Source organism: Canis aureus, chromosome 8 (genome assembly GCF_053574225.1).
Source record: "Canis aureus isolate CA01 chromosome 8, VMU_Caureus_v.1.0, whole genome shotgun sequence".
In the NCBI taxonomy this organism is placed as follows: Eukaryota; Metazoa; Chordata; class Mammalia; order Carnivora; family Canidae; genus Canis; species Canis aureus.
Window position 1 is genome coordinate 63,732,645 of NC_135618.1, and position 6,422 is coordinate 63,739,066.

General features: G+C 48.1%; 1 long non-coding RNA gene across 3 annotated transcripts; it reads left to right on the top strand.

Annotated features, from left to right (window-relative positions):
* The first annotated feature begins 1,711 nt into the window (after positions 1-1,711).
* On the top strand, positions 1,712-5,492 carry LOC144318163 (uncharacterized). 3 transcript variants are annotated; one of them, XR_013383990.1, is made up of 6 exons: positions 1,712-2,089; positions 2,293-2,389; positions 2,857-2,969; positions 3,476-3,578; positions 4,228-4,292; positions 4,904-5,490. It is a non-coding gene; the product is annotated as an uncharacterized LOC144318163 (long non-coding RNA). The 3 variants fall into 3 exon arrangements; XR_013383992.1 differs by lacking the exon at positions 2,293-2,389 and having other exon boundaries at positions 4,904-5,492; XR_013383991.1 differs by lacking the exons at positions 2,293-2,389; positions 2,857-2,969 and having other exon boundaries at positions 1,721-2,089; positions 4,904-5,484.
* The last annotated feature ends 930 nt before the right edge of the window (positions 5,493-6,422 follow it).

The window sequence follows — 6,422 nt, forward strand, 5'->3', positions numbered from 1 at the left end:
TTAAATTTATAAGCCCACTCTGCACTCTTCCATTCTCCTCCCCTGCTTCATTTTTCCTTATCGTACTTTCCTTCTAATGTTTGATGTGATGGACTTACTACTTTGCATCTCTCTCTTCCCCTGTAATGGACTAAATTGTGTACCACCTCCCCATTCATATGTTGAAGCTCTAACTCCTAATGTGTCTGTATTTGGAGATGAAGACTTTGAGGAAATAATTAGGTTAAATGAGATCCTGAGAGTGGGGCCCCAATCCAACAGGCCTGGTGACCTTATAAGAAGAGGAAGAGACACCAAGGATCACTCTCTCTCCCCATGGGTGCACAGAGGGAGGGCAAGCCTCCTGTAAGCCAAAAAGAGCTCTTACCAGAAACCAACCCTGTTGGCACCTTCCTCATGGACTGCAGCCTCCAGGACTCTGAGAAATAAATATCTGGGGGATCCCTGGGTGGCTGAGCAGTTTAGCGCCTGCCTTCTGCCCAGGGCATGATCCTGGAGTTCTGGGATCGAGTCCCACATCACACTTCCTGCATGGAGCCTGCTTCTCCCTCTGCCTGGGTCTCTGCCTCTCTCGCTCTCTCTCTCTCTCTCTCTCTCTCTCATGAATAAATAAATAAATAATCTTAAAGGAAAAAAAAAGAAAGAAATGTCTGTTGTGTAAGCCTCTGGTCTGTGGTATCTTGCTACATTGGCCAGAGCAGGCTGACATGTCCTCCCATCGCCCCGATTACAATGTCATCTCCATGAAAACGAGTGTTTGCTTCTCTTGTTCTTTTCTGCATAACTAACTCCTCCAAGGGCACTCAGTAAATATTTGCTGAGTACCTATGAGAATTTGTGGCCCCCACAGGGACCGTAGAGAAGGATCGTGGGGCTTCTCAGTATGTCTGGGCACCATGGGGACAATGAGTCCACACGTGGTTGATGACCACTGAGTCACTGCTTTCCCCAATTCCTTCCAGAATGATCTGTGAGGGCCTACCTGTGACCCTGCCTCTGCCGTGAGGGGTCCATCTTTCTGCTTCCACCCTATGTGAAGATCCTCTACCAGATGTACCCCTTGCCTTTTCAGCGCTTCAGAGGTGAAACTGGTGAGAGCTGCCAGGTACGGAACAGGTGGGTCCCCATCCCTGTGTCGGATGCCAGCAGGCTCTCTGCGGGCTCCAGTGCGTTCGGCTGAGGCCCTTGGAGACATCCGCCTGCCCTCTCTGAGCTGGGAACCCACCACATCATGTGAAGTGGAGACAGCAAAGACAGTGTGGGTCACACTCTGCCCGACTCTGGATGGCATGCCACCGTTTATTTTCTGTGGCTGGTGCCAAAATGCGAGACACTTGCCATATGCCCACTTATTTCCAAAGACTGCGGGATTCTAGATGCATCGGCGGCGGCGGCGGCGGCATTCACACACTCGGGGAGGTGTGATCATTGCCTACACACGGAGCGCGCCGGTGTGTGTGTGCCAGGAGGCTCCCAGCTCCCTCCCGGACACATCGAACACGCACATATGGTGTTGGAGGTGTCATAATTCCAGACACATAGCATATGTCCTTGGAGCAGACAAGGCACTAAATTAATTCTAAACACCGGTTGTAAGTTTCTTACCGAAATGCTCCCTTCACTGTATAAATAGCTTTTGTGCTCCACGTTTCCTACAGCGGGCTCTGTGGAAGCCCAGACATGCGATTCTGGCTTTACTTTTATAGCGCTGAGCAGTCTTCAAAATAGCCGCATCTCCATAAAGGGAAACTGGGAAGAAATGATGAAATGCTAAGCAAAGGGACATGGAGTACTCTCCTCTGGTCTCAGGAGGAGGACTTAGGGCCTCTGAAGGACGTTGGCCCGAATCTCCCAAGGAGGGACAGTGTCCTGATTCTTACCTTCTCTTTTTCAGGATAGGCTGTGTCCCCACTGACACCTGGAGTCTGGGCTTCTTGGCCCCATCCTACCTCTGTCCCTCTGCTGAGTTGAGGGTTTGCTCCATGTTTATAATGATCTCTATGTGACATCAGAAACACCAGATTTGGGACCAGAACAAACTAGAATCCTGGCCAGAGGAGGCTGAAACGACATGGAAACTACTTTCTGGGTGAGTATATCTGGGGAGCTGAAGGCAACAGAGGAGAAGAGCCGCTGGGGCTCAGCCTGAGTCTTGAGCCTTTGACCTCTGCAGCCCTCTCCTCCCTTGCCCTACACTCCCATCCTCTCCTTCCCCTCCCATCCTCTTTCCTCTTCTCCTCTTTCCCCACTTCCTGTTCCAGTCTCTAGTTCTCCTACCCTTCTTCACGACAGGATCAACCAGAACCACGGCCAGCCCATGTGATTATTTTGTGGATGTTGGAAAAGTATGCTCTTCTGAGTGTACACAACTCTGCAGGCACTCCCCTTAGTAAGTGGACAATGACCTTTGCAAAGGAAAAGTCTCTCCTTTCTCTGAGCAGATGCAGCTTTGTGATGAGAAATAGAGTTCAGTGAATGGAGGACAGGATGGGTTTCAGCTCCCACTTGCCCTCTTGGCTGGGTGCCTTTGTACAGTGCACGATCTGTACAACAGTCCCAGGCAGCCCAGGGAACATGTTCTTACCCTCTTTGTCTGGAATAGGTACCTCCTACTTGCCGCTGGTCTTTTGTGGCAGATTATATTCTCAAAAGAAAAAAAAAAAAGGGCAGCAACAGTATCTCTCATTTCACACGATCTTCTTACAATGACAATCCTTTCATCTACAGTGAGGTCTTATCCCCTTGAATCTAGGTAGTTATCGCTATGGCAGAAATGATGCTATGTGACTGTGACTTCCAAGGCTAGGTTATAAAAGGTGATAAAGTTTCCACTTGGTTCTCTTGGGATGCTTCCAGGCCATGATGGAAGCCAAGCGGCCCATGCTGAGAGAACACAGACCCCGGGTCTGCATTCCAGCTGACAGCACAGCTGAGGTCCCAGCCAACAGACAATACCAGCTATCAGACCTGTGAGTGAAGGTGCCTTCAGGTGATTCCAGTCCCAGCATGCCCAGACTTCAAGTCTCCCAAGGGGGCGGGGGCAGGCTTGGTGAAGCAGGGGCAGGCCGGTCCTGTTGTGCTTTGTCCAAATTCTTGGCTCGGAGTGTATGAACATGAACTGGTTCTTTTCCACCACTAAATTTGGGTGTTTTTATTACACAGCAACAGTAACTGGGATAGCCTTCAAAATTCAGCTCTCTGTTCCCTCCTATAAGAAGCCCTCCAGGATGTCTGGATTGGGTCAAATCATCTATCTTCTGTGCCCTTGCCCCTTGCTCTAGGCTAATTGATCTCAGCCCTTACATTGTGCATCAGTTCACTTAATCCCCGTCTCAACCCTCTGAGCCAGGTATTCCCATCCCCATTCTACAAGTAAGGATACCAGGGGACACCCCTCAGGTCTATAGCTGATGTGGCTGTGAAAAATGTGGAAGTGCATAAAGTAAAATACATGAATTATTTCTCTGGGTGCCAGGTTCCTGGGCCTTCTGACTTGTACCAGTGGAACTCTTCACCCAGAACCCTGACAGGTGAATGAAGCCCATGGCATCTCCTGAGTTCAGCACCCCTCCCACAAGGTAAGCCATCATCCCTCAGAGCTGTCAGGGACCAACAAAAACAAACAAAAGAGCAGGAAGGTAGGTTTCCAGCCAAACAGCAGCAGCAGATCAGTCACAGGGTTCAGACACATGGCTGCAGTGGCTAGAATTTCAGACCTCCTGGGGCAGCAGGCTCCAAGTAGAGGCCAGAACTCTGGGAGTGACACCAGGTAGGAAGCCACCTGGAGGTACGTGTGACTGGTGTTTTCGCTGGTGGAAGCCTGGGGACTGCCTGGCTGCGGAAGCCTCCCGGGTCCTGTGAGCCCCGTTCTCTGTTTGCAGCCTCCGCTGGGTCCCAGGCTGAGAAATTGGGGGCACCGACCTTGCTTGGTGGCCTGGGAGCCTGGGCTGCTCGAGTCTGTGAAGTAGGGCCGGCCTCCGAGGAGTCCGGTCGGGCAAAACCACCCCTCCTACAATGAAACCTTTTTTTCCCACAACACATCCCTTCTATATCTTGACTTTGAACATCAGAGTGGCTTGCGTTTTTAAGAAATCATACAATACAGTAATACACTGTAAAAAAAATGTTCAAACAGAATACAAAGTTAACCTGCTCTTTCTATTCCCACCATCCCAATTTCTCTCTACAGAGGAACCACTGTTAATACTTTACCCTGTTCCTTTATAGGCTCTTGTCCACGGATTTGCATGTGGATCCACACAGCGGGTGATATACCTTCCGATAGATTTTACGTAAGTACAATTATACTGTCTGCGTTATTCTGTGACTTGTTTTGCACTGAACTTTTTACTGATTATCTTGGGTTGGTTTTTTTTTTTTTCCCCCGTGTCTGCACACTTAGCTAGAAAGCTCCTCACAGCTGCCTGGTTTCCACAATGCCACTGTGTCACGGTTTATTATTCCAAGTCCTTCTTGGAAGCAATTTGGACTACTTCCCATTTTTGCTATTACTATTGCTCCAAGTCAACATCTTTCCAGTGACTTACTTCTTGGTATATTCGTGCAAGTGCTTCTACAGAACAGGTTGAACTGGCATTGTTAAGTTAAAGGGTGTGCGCCTGTAAATTTTTAGCGATACCGTCAAACTGCGCCTCCCGCCCCCCCACATGCTGTGCTAATGCTTCCTCCCGTGGCGACCGGGAACTCCTGTGCACCACCCCGCGCCAACATTACCTGCTATCAATCCTTTCACTCTTCGCCAATCTAATAGGCACAAATTATATCACTGTTACTGCAATTTGCATTTCCCTACTTAACTACTTAGGCTGAGCATATTTTCATATGTTTATTGGCCAATCATACCTCATCTATAAAAGTACCTATTCATATCTGTATTATTTAGGATGCTTTGGGGAACAAGGAACAGAAAAATGTGACTCAACTGGCTTTGCCAATAAGGAATTTATCTTCTTATATTGAAAGAACCACAGATAGGGGCGCCTGGGCGGCTCAGATGGTGAAGCCTCTGGCTTCAGCTCAGGTCATGATCTCCGGGTCCTGGGATGGAGCCAGAGTCGGGCTCCCTCCTCAGCGGGGAGCCTGCTTTTCCCTCTCCCTCAGCCCCTCCCTCCCTCCAACTCGTGTTATCTCTCTTGCTCTGTACTCTCTCTCAAATAAATAAATAAATAAATATTTTTTTAAAAAAAAGAAAGAACTGTAGATGAGGACAAGTGAGATGGTGCAGCTGGTGTGGAAAATAGTCTGTTTGCTCCTTAAAAAGATAAACATGATGGCCAGATGACTCAGTGATGCCACTTATGGGTTTTTACCAAAAAAAAATTGAAAGAAAGGACTCAAAAGGGTATTTGTATACCCATGTCCACAGTAGCACTATTCCTAATAGCCAAAAGTTGGAAGCAACTCAAGTTCCATTAAAGGATGAACAGATGAACACAAGGTGATCCATCCATACAATGGAATATCACTCTGCCCAAAAAAGGAAGTTCTGACACTTGCTACCACATGGACAAACCTTGAAAACATTGTCAAACAAGACAATAAAAAAAGACAAATATTGCATGATCCCATTTTTGTGAGGTCCTTAGGGAAGTCAGATTCTGAGAGACAGGGAGTAGATGGTGGTTCCAGGTGCTGGGGAGAGGGAGGTCCGTATGTGATGGGGACAGAGTCTCAGTGGGGGGGATGGAACATTCTGGAGATGTACAGTGGAGGTATTTACCTGCTATTGATTAGTGTGAAGGTATTTAACTGAACTGTGATAGGCCTTGAGGATTCCAGAGTCTAGGTCACTGGACAGGTGGAGGCGGCCTGAGCAGCCCTGGATCTACCTGGAGGGAGAAGTGGCTACCACAGCAGGCAACCAGCACAGCTCGTGACAATGTTGGCTGCCCATTTTTTCAATGGGTCATTTGTCTTTTCTTTTTGATTTGTAGGAGCTCTTTATATATTAAGGAAAGCAATCTCTTTTTTTTTTTTCTATGATAGCTGTTAACGTTTTTCCTAGTCCATTGCTTTCCTTTGAGTGGCTTATATTTATGTAAGGACAGAATTCCGCTGGAAGTATGCTTTTTCTCCCTCTTTCTTCTTGACTTCATTAATAACACAGATGCTTTTCTCTTGCTGAAAAACAAAACTGGAGGCAGCTGAAGGGGAGTGAAGTCATCCTTATTGGTTTGCAGGCTTTAAAGGCAAAGGATGTCCCCAAAAAGAAGCTGCTGCCGGGCTATCACCTAGGAGGCTGCAGGTGCTCCTGTGTCACCTGCTGACAGGAGAGAATAGTGAAGTGACTGAGCCATTGCAGGCATATGAGGAGGGGTTGCACAGGAAAAGAAACCGCCCTGTCTGACACCTATGTGTATCTGAGATTGTGTCTCTACCTGGGACCCACTTAGCAGGTTCTG